Raw genomic sequence first — 17,190 nt, 5'->3', positions numbered from 1 at the left:
GAGGGAGACAAACAGTAAGAAACTCTTAATCTCAGGAAACAAACTGAGGGTTGCTGGAGTGGAGGGGGGTGTGAGGGTTGGAGTGGCTGGGTGATGGACATTGGGAAGGGTATGTACTATGGTGAGGGCTGTGAATTGTGTAAGACTGATGAATCGCACACCTGTACCCCTGATACAAATAATATATGTTAATTTAAAAAAAATTTTTTAAATCAAATTTGATCAAAAAAGAGGTCAGATGATGGTAGTTACTGTTTTATTTCAGTTTACAGTAATTTTCAGATGATTTTGTTTTCCCATCCTCCGAGTAGACTCTTCTGTGAGATTGTGAAAGAATGAATTGCCTGATCAGTGTTGTCCTGTCTTTGTAAGTAGAGATGCCTGCCTCAGAAGTTGAAGCAAGGTTGTACACATGTGATAGGAAATAGGCTGAAACATTTCTTTGTTTTTTAAAAAATACTTTATTTATTTATTTGACAGAGAGCACAAGCAGGGATGTGTGGCAGGCAGAGGGAGAGGGTGAAGCAGGCTCCCTGCTGAGCAGAGAGCCCAACTGGGGGCTTGATCCCAGAACACTGGGATCATGACCTGAGCTGAAGGCAGAGGCTTAACTGACTGAGCCACCCAGGTGGCCCTTGAAACATTTCTTTGGTAAAAATTAAGTATTATTGTTATTGTAAGTGTTTTTTTCTTTTAAGAATTCACAACTTCCCCATCAAATAAATAACTGGCCTTACTCAAGAATGCCCAATCAAAATTTGCTATTTCTGCTGTAGGGATAATTCTCAAGTGTGAAACTACAAGTCAGATGAAAATAAAATTCACAATCTCCAATTAGAAGCATGATGAAAGAACAGATTTCAATTCTGGTGTGAGACTTAATAATGGAGAATATTTGTAATCTCTATTTCTAAATCCAAATTTATAACAGAAAGCAAATATTCTATTCCCAGTAGTATTTTTTAATGGAATACACCTTATCCTCAAGTAACTTACAGTTTAATGAGCTTCTGTGTCTCACATACTTAATTTTGTTGGGAGTTATGGGCAGTCGAGGTTTGGGTTTTGTCTATCACATTTTTTCCTCCCTGGAAATCTAGTAAATGGAAGAAGGATGCAGGGCTAGGACATTGCACTGTATTAGAGATTACATTATTGAGCCATCTCCTGAAGAATATTGGAGTGTGTCTCAAGTTGAGCAGAGCTAATATATAAATGGGGGGCAGAGAATGAGAGAATAGAGAACAGGTCAGTGTACTGTTTAAAAATATCAAGTATTCCCTCACCTTGTAGCCCTGATAATTCTTAGTGGTGATGAGATTGTGGATTTCTTGTGGCAACAATTGTCTGGATTATAGCTCAAGAATTGTCAGTATTGAAGAGAACGCACAAAGCCCCTATGTGTCCTCACTGTAAATGCCTTGTCCTGGGAGGGTGTTCATAAGCGTGGTTTGGCAGTGGATTTTTGTAATGAGTATCCATGCTTCAGAACCACGCCGGGGCTCTGGAGCAGTGCCAGTCTGAGTGCACAGAATGCAGCAGTAGAAAGATCTGTCCCAGGCATCAGGGCTGATTTGTATGGTTGCACTGATGCTGTGGAAGCTGTGTACATCAAAGGTACTACAGTCCCCATCATAGAACCTCACAGAAGACAGTGTTGTTCTGCAACTTTGCTTTCCCATCAGAGTTCTACTCCATAATATAATGCCCTTTAACTAGAGAGGATCTGGGACAAAGAAAGCCAAAGGTACAAAGCAAAGAACAATTTAAGTACAGTGCTCAGAAATAATTGGCAGCTTAGGGTAAGATAAAGTCCCACAACAGTCAAAATAGATAAATAAATACATAAATCATAGTATTTTAGCTCTGGTGGAGACCTTGGAAGGTTATATAGTCCATCTTCCATTGCCTGTCTTCAAAACTTAAATCATTCCATGGATAAGAACTGATTCTACATTTTAGGACTTCCAGAAAGAAAATCACACAGCTCTCTTTGAAAATGTTCTGATATATGATACCTTTTTCACTGTTTGTAAGTTCATTCTTCAGTTAACCCAGATCCATTATATTGCATTTAAAATTGTTTTTTGGGGCATCTGGGTGGCTCAGTCAGTTAAGCATCTGCCCTCGGCTCAGGTCATGATCCTGGAGCCCCATGTTGGGCTCCCTGCTCAATGGAGGTCTGCTTCTCCCTCTCTCTTTTCCCCTCCCCCTGCTCCTTCTCTTTCTCAAATAAATAAATAAAATCTTAAAATAAATAAATAAATAAATAAAATTGTTTTTTAGTTGTTCAGTCTTTAGTGGAGGTATATAACAACTAGGCGGTATCCCTTATGTAAAAGTCACTGAAAGTGAGCCATAGTTAAATTCCCACTTCAGCCTTCTTTTCAGTTACAAAAATCTCTCAATTTCCTTACACATTTTTGTTTGGCTGTTTTTTCAGCCTCTTACTATTTTTATCATCTTTGAGTTCTCCATGTCAGTCCTTGGTGGTAATGTCTAAACCGAAATACTTAGTATAATGAGAAACTCACCCATGACTCCTAAATACCAGCAGTTTTTGCTTTGCATGGTAGTATGACCATAAAAATAACCATGCAAGCTGAAACTCTATCATGTGATCTTAATAATCAATGGAAAAATCATGATACATAGTGTGTGTCAAAACATTTAAAATACTATTCCTCTTGGTTATAAATATATAGAGAAATGAAAGAACATGGTCAAACTAATGCTAGGATACTATAATTTAAAACCTTAAGAGTTAAAGTATTTTCTTTCTTTGTAAAAAAAACTTATCCAGAGTAGTTTGAACAGTGCTTACTTCCTCCTTGTCCTAGAACTTACAATCCTGGGCAAACATCCTCTCTGTGCCTTGGTGAATTGTCACACTCCTTTCTAACTTGGATCAGCTTCCAACATTTTATCTTTTGTGCTTTCAATGTCTGAAATAGCTCCAAGAGTTCGTTTAATGTGAAGTTTTTTGCCAGCATCACTTCCCCCTGGGACATTTTCATACTTTTCATCACAGCCACTTTACTCATTTATGCTGATTGGCTTGCCTTCACAAAGTTCCTCTGGTGCTTATCTAGAGCCTCTCGAATAGCCGCAGCATCCACAATCCCACAGCTCACTATTTCTTCTAAACTCTGTTTACATTCCAGCGTTATCACTATTTGTTTCTTTGCTGCACATTCATCTTTGTTGGCCAGTTCCATTTTTTCGATTGTCCATTTTGGGGTTTATCACTGGAAGACAAGGACACAGCCCCACTAGACACTTGGGTGTTTTGTGTGTGAACTGAATAACAGATGCATAGTGCAGTCAACCACAGACTTAGAAAGAAGTGATGCAATTTGTCATTGATGATGATGCACATCTGTTACTGCCATTATTATTTATGCAGTGAAGAGCTAGCAGTGAAATTTGTGCCTTATGCAGTTACTCACAGTTACTATGCCATGGCGAGAAATTTGAACTCTGTTCTTGGAGGCCTGGTGTTATTTAAACTGTTGTAACTGAAATTCTTGCATTTTAGAACCAAAGTAAGGATGGCCTTATTCAATTCCTACATGTAACCCTAGGTCCAGTGCTAATGTTCTGGTTCCTGGTCAGTTTGTTATCCACTCTGACACTTTGGTGTTTTTCTGACCTATAGCCTTGCCAACTTCACCTCAGTGAGGTTTTTCTTTCTTCTCCAGGGGCACTGTATTGAGTCTTCCCTCTTTGATCTTTATACTATTGGTTTCCAGCCACTCCTTCCATCTCTAAGATTGGAGTACTGATTCCCTCCCAAGTTTACTATTATTTGCAAATTAAATAAACATTTCTCCATTCACTAATGTGAATACTAATTATCCCCACAGAATGTCAGTTGCTGATTACCTCTGAGGTTGACCCAGCCAGTTTATTATTATCCTTTTGGTCAAACAGTCCAGAGTATTCTGTTAGCTTAAGACCAGTGGTTCCAGTTCTGGTTTATCATCAGGACCTTCTGAGGAGCTTTCCAAACCACTTCCCAAGCCTTGTAAGGGTCTAGGGTGGGGCCTGGCATCAATATTTTTGAATGTTCTTCCTGTAATTAGCTGGGACTGGTCTCTAACATAAACCATGCTTTCTTAGTTCTTAGAAACCTTATCATAAACTAATAGAATTTTAGAACTGACAAATGCATTAGAGATCATTTTGTCAAACCAACTCATTTAGTAAATGAAAAAAACTGAGACCCAGGGTAGCTAGGTCATTTGGCCATGGTCTCATAGTTACAGGCAGAGAGGACACTAGAACCCATGATTTCCAAATTCTGAATCTAGTACTCTTCCTAAATAATTTCCATCATATAGGATGCAATCAAAATCATTGACCATCATCTTCAAGTTATCCTATAGTGATCTTTATTTTTTTTCTTTCTGGGTTTAAGTGTATCTGTGGATTAACTTTTGAGAAGAGATGCTCAAATAAGGTTCTCCGTAGCATAGGGGACAGTGGTTGTGGCAAGGATTTTGAGGTAATAGGTGCTATAGGCCCTAGGAAGCTCTGGGAGCCTCAGTTCAGTCCTGTTCTGGTGCCTGCTCTGTGCCTGCCAACTGGTGCCCCAGATGTTGCCCCTTATGTGCTTAGGTAACCGTTTGAGTTGCACACAGTGCTTTTTTGTGTAACTACACACATTGCCTGATGGGAGAGGAAGAAGATGGGGGGGGTGTGGGACATAGGAGGTAGTGTTATACTATTCTGTGAAGCTTATTTTTTTATTTCCATGAGATATTCCTTTTAAATTTTAATTCCAGGGGTGGCTGGGTGGCTCAGTCGTTAAGTGTCTGCCTTCAGCTCAGATTAAGCTCCCAAGTTCCTGGGATCGAGCCCCGCATCTGGCTCCCTGCTCAGCAGGAAGCCTACTTCTCCCTCTCCCACTCCCCCTGCTTGTGTTCCCTCTCTCGCTGTGTCTCTCTCTGTTGAATAAATAAATAAAATCTTTAAAAAAATAATAATAAAATAAAAATAAATTTTAATTCCAGTTAACGTACCATGTAATATTAGTTTCAGGTGTACAGTAAAACGATTCAACACTTCCATACATCACCCAGCGCTCATCAGGACAAGTGCACTCCTTAATCCCCATCACCTATTTCACCCATCCCTTCCCCGGCACTCCCCTCAGGTAACCATTAGTTTCTTCTCTATAATTGAGCCTATTCCTTGATTTGTCTTACTCTCCTCCTCCCCTTTGCTAGTTTTTGTTTCTTAAATTCCATATAGGAGTGAAATCATATGGTATTTGTCTTTCTCTGACTGATTTATGTTACTTAGCATTATGCTCTCTAGCTCCAGCCATGTCATAGCGAATGGCAAGATTTCATTCTTTTTTATGGCTGAATAATATTCCTCATCTTCTTTATCCATTCATCAATCAATAGACACTTGGGCTCCTTCCATAACTTGGCTATTGTAAATAATGCTGCTGTAAACATAAAGGTGTGTGTATCCCTTCGAATCAGCGTTTTTATATCTTTTGGGTAAATACCCAGTAGTGTGATTGTTGGGTCGTAGGGTAGTTCTATTTTTAACTTTTTGCAGAACTTCCATACTGTTTTCGAGTGACTGCACCAGTTTGCATTCCTACCAACAGTGCAAAAGTGTTCCCCTTTCTCCGCATCCTCACCAACATTTGTTGTTTCCTGTGTTGTTAATTTTAGCCATTCTGACAGGTGTTGAGGTATTTTTGTATGCAATATATGATCTATTCTGGAGAAGATTCTATGTGCATTTGCAGAGAATGTGTATCCTGCTGTTTTAGGATGGAATGTTCTGAATATATCTGTTAAATCCATCCAGTCTAGTGTGTCATTCAAAGCCACTGTTTCCTTGTTTATTTTCTGTTTAGATGATCTATCCATTGATATAAGTGGGGTGTTAAGGTCCCTTACTATTGTATGATTATTGATTAGTTCCTTTGTTTAACAGTTTTGTGTATTTGGGTACTGCTATGTTGGATGCATAAATATTTATAATTATTATATATTCTTGTTGGATTGTCCTCTTAATTATTTATTTTATAGGGTCCTTCTTTGTCTCTTGTTACAGTCTTTGTTTTAGAGGCCCTGCCCTAGGTGTGTGGGGTGGGTCGTGTGGGGTGGGTGTCTTTATGATAATTACCTGTGACTAAGAAAGAATGACCAGCCCCTAAAAAGGAAGTAAGCCATTGAAGGGTTATCAATAGAGATGTTAAAAGGATTTAAGTTCTCTGGTTAGCTTTCTATAAAAGACCAACACTAAAGGCCCTCATTGGCAACCCTGTTGGGACCCCTCTCACTCTTGAGAGCTTTTTCAGTATCTTCACTTAATAAACTTCTATTGCTTTACTCACCAAAAAAAAAAAGAAAGAAAGAAAGAAAAAAGGCGCCTGGGTGGCTCAGTTGGTTAAGCGACTGCCTTCGGCTCAGGTTATGATCCTGGAGTCCTGGGATCGAGTCCCACATAGGGCTCCCTGCTCAGCAGGGGGTCTGCTTCTCCCTCTGCCCTCTTCCCTCTCATGCTCTCTGTCTCTCATTCTCTCTCTCTAAAATAAATAAATAAAAAATCTTTAAAAAGAAAAAAAGAGTCTATTTTGTCTGATACAAGTATTGCTACGCTGACTTTCTTTTGACTTACATTTGCATGATAGATGTTTCTCCATCCCCTCTCTTTCAATCTGTTGGTGTCTTTAGGTCTCAAATGAGTCTCTTGTAGGCAGCCTATAGATGGATCTTTTTTTTTATCCCTTCTGTCACTCTTTGTCTTTTGATTGGAGCATTTAGCCATTTACATTCAAAGTTATTGATAAATGTGTATTTCTTGTCATTTTATCATTTGTTTTGTGGTTGTTTCAGAAGACTTTCTCTAATCCTTTCTTGTCTTTCTGTCTTTCATGGTTTGCTGATTTTCTTTATGTATTTGGATATATTTTGATTTCTTTCTCTTTATTCTTTGCATATTTATTAGTGGGTTTTGATGAATGGTTACGATTAGGTTTGTATATAACATCTTCTGCATATAGCAGTCTATATTAAGTTGATGGTTGTTTAAGTGTAAACCCATTCTTTACTCCTCTCCTCCCCATGTTTTCGGTATATGTTTTTACATTTTACATCCTTTTATTTTGTGAGTTCTTGACTGATTTTTTTTACAGAAATATTCATTTTTACAGCTTTTGTGTTTCTTACCTTCATACTGTCATTTTTGGTCTTTCCTTTCCACTCAAAGAGTCCCCTTAATATTTCTTACAGGGCTGGTTTAGTGGTCATGAACTCCTTTAGTTTTTGTTTGTCTTGGAAACTCTTTATCTCCCCTTCTATTCTGAATGATAGCCTTGCTGGATAGAGTATTCTTGGTTGCAGATTTTTCACGTTCAACGCTTTGAAGAGAATAATTTTTTAAGTAAGCTCTACACCCAACATGAGGCTTGAACTCATGACCCCAAGATCAAGAATCACATGCTCTATAACTGAACTAGCCAGTCACCCCCCACCCCCCATTCAGCACTTTGAGTATATCATGCCACTCCCTCTGGCTTGGAAAGTTGCTGCTAAAAAGTCACCGGCTAGCCTTATGGGGTTTCCCTTGTAAGTTAATGTCTTCTTTTGTCTTGCTGCTTTTAAAATTTTTTCTTTATCACTATATTTTGCCAATTTAATTACAATATGCCTTGGTGTGTATCTGCTTTTGTTGATTTTGTTGGGGGTTTTCCTTGCCTCCTGGATCTAGATATATGTTTCCTTTCCCAGATTAGGGTCATTTTCTGCTATTATTTCTTCAAATAAATTTTTTGCCCTCTTTTCTCTCTCTTCTTCTGAGACTCCTATAATGTGAAATTACATTTGATAGAGTCACTGAGTTCCCTAAGTCTGTTCTCATTTTTGCATAATTCTTTTCTTTCTCTTTTGTTCATCTTGATTACTTTCCATTACTCCATCTTCTATAGAGGTCATTAATTCATTCCTCTGCTTCTTCCAGCCTGCTAATCATTGCATCAAGTGTGTTTCTAATCTCATTTATTGTACTCTTCACCTCTAATTGGTTCTTTTTTTTTTTTAATCTCTGTGTTAATATCCATGAGATATTCTTACAACTAAACTACAACTCTAGCTTTCAGGTTTGCTGACAGAGGAAAATGAGTCTGTCTGCAATTCTGAGAGAACAAAGGAGTAGAGCATATTATCCCTTTGATATGTTGTATGAATTCATGAAAAATGAATAGGGAATGGTGAATAGTGCGTTCAAACTGTTAATGTTTACTTACTGAGCCTGACATAAAAAAAGAAAACAAAAAACAGAATTTGTCTACCTCCTAATCTTCCTGAGATCACCTGTCACAGGCAACAGTGTTTGAAATGCTAATGTGTCTTGTAGCTATTTTAAAGAAGGAGGAGCTACATAATCCTGGGAAGCTGGGATCCAGGGACTTCCTTATAAATTATCCTCACCTTTTCTTAAGCAAATGCTGCACCACACTATGGCCTCCCATGAGGCTCCAGAAGATGAAAGATAGTATTTCATAGAATCATGGCATTTTAGAGCTGAAAGAGTCCCTCTCTGTTTCGATTCCAAATTCTTTTTCTCTCCTGAAACCCAAAATGAACAACAAATTTAGTCACACAGCTTATTTAGGGCTAGACTTAGACAAGAGCGCAGGTCTCTGGACTCCCAGGCCAATGTGGTTTTTGACTGCATCATATTGCACCTAAAAACATTTTCAGACTTCTTTAAATGAAATATGAAATCTTAGTGACTTGGCAGTTGTGAATTTTGGTGACTGTGACAGACTTTTGGAGGAGATAGGATGGCATTGTTACAGCTGATTGGGGAAAACCAGATCAATACTTTTCTACTGAAGAGAATAAGGAATTTGAAATGTGTCCCCAAGTGGCTGGAATTAAGACATTAGGTCCTTATGAGTGGCTAGGAGATGAACCTGAGCTTCTTGCCTAAAGCCATGGGCCAGAAGGGACTGTCCATTCTGTGGAATAGTCCACTCAGTGGCCAGGGAATGGGGCACAGAATTGGGCAGCCCATATAGACATTGGGTGAAAAAAGAGTCATCCTTGAAAAATCAGAGTCCTAATCTAAGCCACACCTAGAGTTGGGGCCCAAATTTATACTACTTGTAAAGTGCAGAAGCCCAAAGCCAAGAAATCTAATATGAAAACTGGTCTAAGGACTAGGAAAAAAACCTATCCTCACAGCCTCTCAATTCAGATAACTTCTGAAATCAGGGCACCAGGAAGAGTCTTATAAAAGGCAGCTCTCACTGGACATGTGCTCACAGAAGACAACAACAAAACCATTTGCAGATAGAAGAACCAAAATCCTGCTGATAATAGAGCAATCTGAAAGGAATTTTAAAATAAGTCTGCTTTAAATGTTCGAGAGATAAAAGAAGAAAGAAGTCTTATATGAACAGGATATTAGGAAGGATGGTCTTCATTATCCAGCTGATTCTCTGCAGGGGTATTTACCTCAAACATAATGTTTCTGAGACTGATTGTATAGGCAAATCACAGACTTGAGCCTAGTGAGTGTGGTCCTTGGTATAGTGACTTTCCCCATTTTAAGTAGTTTTTGCCTTTTCCCAGCTATATCAGAAGTGATGAATAAATACAATTCAGCTTCTAAAGTCACACCTAATTCCCCTGAGAGTGGATTTCCTGTACAGACTGCCATTGTCATTGCTTGGTTCTTATCGGAATCTGTCCTCCAGTGTCATTTCCTCCATGTCCCTGGTATGTTTCATCTCTGATTTATTCAGACTTTACTAGCTTAGCCATTACTATAGACCTGTGCTATGAAGTTATTGAAGTGACAGGCTACTCCTGCCTTTTACATGATTTTTTTACATGTAAAAAAATCTTCTACGTGATTCAGGTTTTCCGAAAATTCTTTTAAGAGATGAAGACAGTCCTATCTAGGCTATAGACTGGAGACATAAAGAATTATCCATGAGTACCTTTCATAGTAGCATTCTCTTTTTAAAATAGTCAAAAGTCCTATGAAGAAGATACAGAAAAAATCCCATTATTGATTTAGGTTAAGATTTGCCCTGAAGACTAGGACAAAAATGTACAGAAAGCACCTGTTTTGGTTATGTTTAGATGCATCCATTCCCAGGGTAATGAGAAGGGAAAGATTATCTTAAAAAAAAATGAGAAGATTTGAAAAATAAACTTTGGGAAATTAAGTTTACAAGTGAATCTTTTTTCTTTTTTTTTCTTTTTGAAATTAGTTTTACCTTTCCAAGTAAAGTTTAGCATCAATTAATAAATATTTTAAATCTTAAATCATATAGCCTGATAAATAAACATTACTTTCTGTTCTTCAGGAAACATACCAGAAGTCTATTGTAAGATAATAATTTTCTTTTTCTTTTCTGTTTTCTTTCTTTAAAAAACACCACTTAAGTATAATTCGTGAAAAACCAAAGCATTCTTTAAGAACTTCTTAAGGGGGGGATACTGAAATTCCATTTCTCCTCCAGTGAAGTATAAAAATTGAGTCCTCCAAAAAGAAAGCAAGGACTGCTGGCAGCATCCCTGTATATAGGACCAGGAGGCTTTCCCCCCAATTCTGTGAATCCTATGCAATCCTCAGTAGTCTTGTCTTAGATAATCCACAGTCTGCATGCTATATTTGGACACCTGCAGTTTTCTGTCATTTTCTAGTCCATGGCTTTGCCTAAGCAGAGACCAATTCAGTCTCAAGTTGGTATTTTTAGCTGGTCCCTTGTTCAAGAGTTACAAAATGGTATCTGTCAGAGACTTTCTTCATAACATTTAGTGAGAACTAGGTTAATATTACCAGGTTTTCCCATAAGTGATGCCTTTCCAGAAATTTTAAGATACCCTCTGGTGCTTCTTTTTCATTTTCTCCACAGAAAAACAGTAATGGATGGAAAAAAAAAAAAAGGTTAAAAGCTGTAGTGTCTTGGCTTCATTCTATATAAAAGCATTTAATTTTTCTCTAAGTAAAAGCTTTTCTTCACTACTTTAAAATTCTTGAGATCTATGCTTTCTTTAGTCAGATTAATTATATGGCATTTTATAAAGTTCTCTGACATCCTTATCAGTTATCTTTTCTACTACTGTAAGATAATTTTCTTTCTTGTCTAGAATACAAGATGATTCTAAGACCTCACCCAATCTTACTGTTAATGACATTCATTAAAGCTTGTATAAGCTTTAGTTGGTGATTCTATTTCTGCAAAGAAAGAGAATATGTTTTTTCCCCTATCTTCTCTAGAGAAGAATTCTTGGACAAGCACTATCTCAGTAAATGGGACTTACATCTACCGAATGAGCCTCCTGTTCATTACTCTTCATGGTTCTTCCATCACCAAGTCCTATCCATTTTACTTTCTAAACAACAGTCAAATCCATTCACTTCTCATCTCTTGCCAGGGCCATTGAAAGAGCCTCGGAACTAGACTCCTTCCTGTAATCTTATGCCCTTTTGATCATTCACAGTCTGATTCTGCCACTCCTTTGCTTAAAAACTTTACAGTGGCTTATTTTGCTCTTAGGATAACATTTTACATCCTTGACATTGTCTCCAGGGCTCTGCACCATCTGACCTCTATCTCTTCCCCACATTCCACATCTGACCCACTCTGCACTCAACTATCCTGCTCTTCCAGTTCCTTGATTGTGCCTCATTCCTTTCTGATTCAAGGACTTTGCATATCTGTTTTTTATCTGTCTAGAGGGCTCTTCCATCCACCCTACCTTCACTTAGGTATCTTTTTTTTTTTTTAAGTTGGAATTTTAATTATGTACATAAATAGCAACTTGAGAACGAGGGGTTCTAAGGCTAGACATTATCTCTAGGTGAAAGGATTTCCAATTAGTCCGCTTGCAGTATGGCATCACCCAAGATAACAAAGAAGCCTAGTATAGTTTGTCCTGAAGAAGAAAGCCAATTTACTATATTCAGTACTGACTTCTCTGCCATTTCTCTGTAGAAATACTGGTTTACTGCATGGAGTTTTCAGTGTTTACCTATAACTGATTAAAATGGGCAGAGCATGGAGCATTCTAATTATTTCCAGGTGAATTCTTCACATTTCCTGGCTTTTGAAAGTTCTCCTTCCACAAATCTTCTACAACTATGTATCCTCGTAAACCCCAGTCATATAATTTCTCCCCACTGACCTGGACAAATACAATGGCTTGTTGTGGATAATAAAGAGAGGCAGCAAGTCCCATGAATCCAGGTGGATACACCAGCTTCTTTATTTTTGAACCTCTAGCCAAAAGAAGTCCAACAATGCCAGCAAAACCAATAACACCAAGTCTTGGAAAAATTCCAGGAGGTGCATTTTGGAGATACTCATAGCTGCCTAACCCCCATTGAACCAAGCTCTGCATCCTGGGCTTAGTTTGTGAGTACATTTCCTGACACCAACTTGTATATGGCTCGCAGTAACATCGGAGATGTGAAATGCTTTCTTCAAGTGGGGTCCTTGGCTCCTCCACATATTTAGATTGACCCTCAGGGACGGAGTAGAGTGAAAGCTCATTAACCTTCACAGAAGTTTTGTGAGGTGAGTCTTTTTTAGGTGATGCATAGACTTTGAAGGTGAGCAGACTCAGGCTGGCTGGCCCCACAGACCTCTGAATTACCTTGAACATGCTGCTGCAGAGGTCCACTTAGGTATCTTCTATACTTCCCTCACATTAGAGCACTTCCTCAGAAGCCTTCCCAAAACCCCAAACTAGGTCAGATCTCCCTCATTATTGCTCTCCTATTGTCCCTGCCATTTTCCTTTATAATACTTACATGGTAGATCTGAGGATTGGTAAACTTGTGGATTATTATTGTGAATTCAAAGACAGCAGAGATTATACCACTTTGCTTATTATTCTAATCTGCAGCTACAAGCACAGCACCTGGCAAAGTAGGTGCTCAATAAATGTTTTTGAAGAAATAAATAAATGCCTCTTATATATAGCATATGATGAATACACGAAAATGAGCACCATCCACAACCCACTGTGTCTGCCCAGGATCAGCTCCAGCCTTAGCTTTACTGAATCTCTCTCCTCCATTAAAATAGCATATATTTTCAGTCTTCTATGGTGCTTCCAACTGGGAACCAGTCTTAAGCTCAAGAAGACTCTGATTTCTGATGTATGGTTTGGGTGTTTATGTTTACAGTGATTGCTTTGTTTCATATGTAAGGGTGAAAATTGTCAAGAGACTAGAGTATCAGAGTGGAAAGATGGAGCAGCACAAGCCAGGAAGTATTGAGAGTCAGGACCAAGTTATAATTAAAATCAGAGACAAGAAAGCATTTAAGGGACCAAATAAACTTCAGTGGTGGCCAAAAAAGCATTAGGAGATGAGTAGGGAGATAATAAAGACTTAATGGGGAACCAGAAGAGATAGAGATAATGAGTTATTTTCACTAATGCTAACTCTTCCTAAAGAGGAACACATTTGTTTTTCCAATAGCAGTGATCTAAAGGTTTTCTCTTATACCCAGTCAGCATTGTCCATTTTCTGAAGGACTTCTGCAAGAATGGAGGGGAGAATTCTCTATTACAGGAGCTGAGATAGTTGAGATCCTAGTTATACTTAAGCAGAGGCGGGTTTTATTGACTTAGAGAAGCACTTAAGTGTTAAGTGTAGTGAATTAGCTTTGATTTTTTTTGGAAACATACTTCATAGGGTTTGAATACCTTATTAAAAGCAATATGATACTACATGAAAAGAGTAAACAAGCATCTTAGGAAATCATGCTTATAACCAATTAAATTTATAGACTAGTATTTCAGAGTGGCAACGGGAGGAATTCAAATGGAACATCTGGGATTCTGAGCAGTTCATTGGAGTTGGAATTCAACCATAATCTGACATCTTCTGCTTCCCTTACCCTAAATACTCTTTCCTCCAATTGGATATTGACCTTGTCCTTCAAGTCCTGATTTTCAAATCATTGCCTAACACCTGTGTTATTGTTGAATAAGGGATATTCTGCCTTATCTCACTATTTGACCATCTGGGACATTTTCCAGGCTTACCTGACATTTGTAAAGAACAGTGGGTGAGAGTGAGCAGAGATCAGTCCACAAATTCTTAGTGAAACGGAAAATATACAAAAATATTCAGAGCATCTTCACTAATGCCTCGTGACAATCCATTTGAACTTTCTGTACTGGAGAGAAGGAAATCATCCAGTAGTTTTGTGTATCACTGCCTGGGTTTCTTCTGGTCATTAATGATGGTGATGTTTGTTTACAGATTCCCCAATCCCTGCCCCAATCCATGGAGACTAAACTATTTTGAATCTGGAAGAATGCTGTCTCTTTTAAGCCATGGAAAGCTGAGTTCAAGTCCCATTCCTTTGCCTCAACAATTGACCGAGTGGTCTACTGCTCTTGGGAATAAATCTAAATCATTATGGGCCAATATCTACCTACAAAAGTCCAGGGCTATAGGAGCTGAATGAACATGCCATGGGAAGCAAATTGAACCCTTTGTATAAGTAGTTTCTGTAGTGGCAAATGATACAGTGTATTGCCCTCAAAAGCAAAAGTTTATTTATTGGCTATTTGGAGAACAGTTTCCATCTTCCTTTACATACAAAAAAGCCATGTTATTCAATAGAGGGAGAGATAAAGAACTTTTTGTTTTAAAGGTAAGAAAAGTTGACATATGTTTTATCTAAAAACCAAGAACAGTTTTTAAAAACTTTTTATTATAAAACACAGATACAGAAAACCATGTAAGCCAAATGAATGGCTTAATAAATTATTATAAGTGAAAACCACAACTATGGACTGAATGTGTCTCCCCCAAAATTTGTATGTTGAAGCCCAAATCCCCAGTATGAGGGTATTTGAAGGTGGGGCCTTTGGGGGGTAATTAGGTCATGAGGGTAGAGCCTTCATAAACAGGATTGGTGCCCTTATAAGAAGAGACACAGAGAGATGATATCTCTCTTTTTCTCTGCCATATGAGGGCACAGCAGGAAGACAGCCATCTGTAAGCCAGTAAGAGGGCTCTCACCAGAACCCAACCATCGTGGTACCCTGATCTTCAATTTCCCAGCCTCCAGAACTGAGATATAAATCTGTGTTGTTTAGGCCACCCAGTCTATCGTAATTTGTTAAAGTAGCCCACACTAAAATAATCACCTAGATAATGAAATAGGACTTTGCCACCCAGTTCACAAGCCCCATCTATGTAGCCCTTTCCTTTCCCTGATAAGTAACTACTACTCTGACTTTTATACAAATCACTTCCTTGCATTTTTCTTTTTGTAATTTTATCAGAAAATGTGCATTCCTAGAAACCATAGTTTAGTATTTTCCATTTTTCTTAGTGCATTTTAAATTGCTCAATTCTAATTAGCTTATTCTTCAGGGGAAACCTATTGTATAAAAGAGGGCATATCTAAAGTCCACTTCTTTCCCATTGTGGTAAAGGCATTTGTAGATGGGAACATGTTACCCTTACTCTTGAAATTCATGGAGAATAACATACGTGGTTTGCTTTTCTTATTTGTGTGGGCATGTTAAGGGCATCCCCAATATGTATGAGTTACTATCTCGAGAAAGAAAAGGAACAGCACTGAAGAAGAAAATCTTAAGGGACAAGAGAATACATCTTCAGCTATACGTTAGTAAGTGTGGCACTGTGAGGATAGAAGGAGAAAAGGGGGAAAGAGAAATAGTGTCACATCCTACAAGCTCTCAACTTGCTTAGGTTCTCTGAATTCTAGGAAACATAAATCTTCCAGGAACAGTAAATGGTAGATGAAAGATAGGATTAGGAGTCAGGATCTGGTCATGGCAAACATTCCCTTACCCCATCTCAAAGGGAGATTATCAATATAAATTATGGAGAAAAAAATAAAGATCACCAAATGGGTAGTTTGAATAGGGCTGATGATATAAAGGATGGTCCCTAAAACTTCAGTTGGGATCATATAAAAGTTTTTAAATGGAATTAGATATAATAATAAATACCATCATTTTCCACAGCCCTCTGAAAGTACAGGAACTTCCCCAACTTACACATAGGTTTAGAATTTCTACATTGGTTCATAGAAACCTATAATATATTTATCCAGAGAAATAATATTATAAATTGTGACGAGAGGGGTACCTGGGTGGTGCAGTTGGTTAAGTGCCCAACTGTTGGTTTTAGCTCAGGTTGCGATCTCAGGGTCATGGGATTGAGCCCTGCATAGAGCTCTGTGCTCAGTGCAGAGTATTCTTAAGACTCTCCCTCTCCCTCTGCCCCTCCCCACCGCATACTTGCTCTCTAAAATAAATAAATCTTTTTTAAATAAATAAATAAAATAAATAAATAAATAAATAAATAAATAGTGGTGAGATTTTTAGGTTAGCCCACAAAACAGTTAACTCATCGTATAATTGATGAACTGTGCTTTTGTGATGCAAAGAAAATGAGTTACAGTACAGGTTGTAAAAATTAAACTCAATATGAAATAATTGAGTAATAATTGAATAATAATACAGTGCTTTAAATTTTGAATGTAAAAAAAAAATAAAATTTTGAATGTAGTGTTTAGTGTAAACCACCTTATCAGAGGCTGATATGGAAGTAAATGGAAAGCTTTAGAGTGGTGTTGAAGTAGGCTTTTGAATATTTTCAGGGGCTTCATACCCAACTCACTAATATTTTATTTGTCTGTCCTTGCTTCAAGGCATATTGATTTCACATTCACTGAAACCAGTATATAACTAGATCTGCTCTTATGTACACCAGCTATAATTTGGAACATTTTTATGTTTACAAGTTGACTGAAGAGAGAGGGAGAAAAGAAAAGACAAAAATATTTTTTATTTATTTATTTATTTTTTTATTCTTATGTTAATCCCCATACATTACATCATTAGTTCTAGATGAAGTGTTCCATGATTCATTGTTTGTGCATAACACCCAGTGCTCCATGCAGAACGTGCCCTCCTCAATACCCACCACCAGGCCAACCCATCCTCCATCCCCCTCCCCTCTAGAACCCTCAGTTTGTTTTTCAGAGTCCATCGTCTCTCATGGTTCGTCCACCCCTCCGATTTCCCCCGCTTCATTCTTCCCCTCCCACTACCTTCTTCTTCTTCTTTTTTTTTTCTTAACATATATTGCATTATTTGTTTCAGAGGTACAGATCTGAGATTCAACAGTCTTGCACAA

At 38.0% G+C, this 17,190-nt stretch overlaps 1 protein-coding gene and 1 pseudogene across 6 annotated transcripts in view; one reads left to right on the top strand and one right to left on the bottom strand.

The window, feature by feature from the left end:
- The window catches only part of FRMD5 (FERM domain containing 5), a 238,294-nt gene that overhangs the window by 128,580 nt on the left and 92,524 nt on the right, over positions 1–17,190 (top strand). The window lies entirely within an intron of this gene.
- LOC102730800 (MICOS complex subunit MIC26 pseudogene) lies at positions 11,711–12,656 on the bottom strand (annotated as a pseudogene).

Source organism: Leptonychotes weddellii, chromosome 9 (assembly GCF_054177405.1).
Source record: "Leptonychotes weddellii isolate Sample4059 chromosome 9, ASM5417740v2, whole genome shotgun sequence".
NCBI lineage: Eukaryota > Metazoa > Chordata > Mammalia > Carnivora > Phocidae > Leptonychotes > Leptonychotes weddellii.
This window is presented reverse-complemented; position numbering and strand designations above follow the sequence as displayed.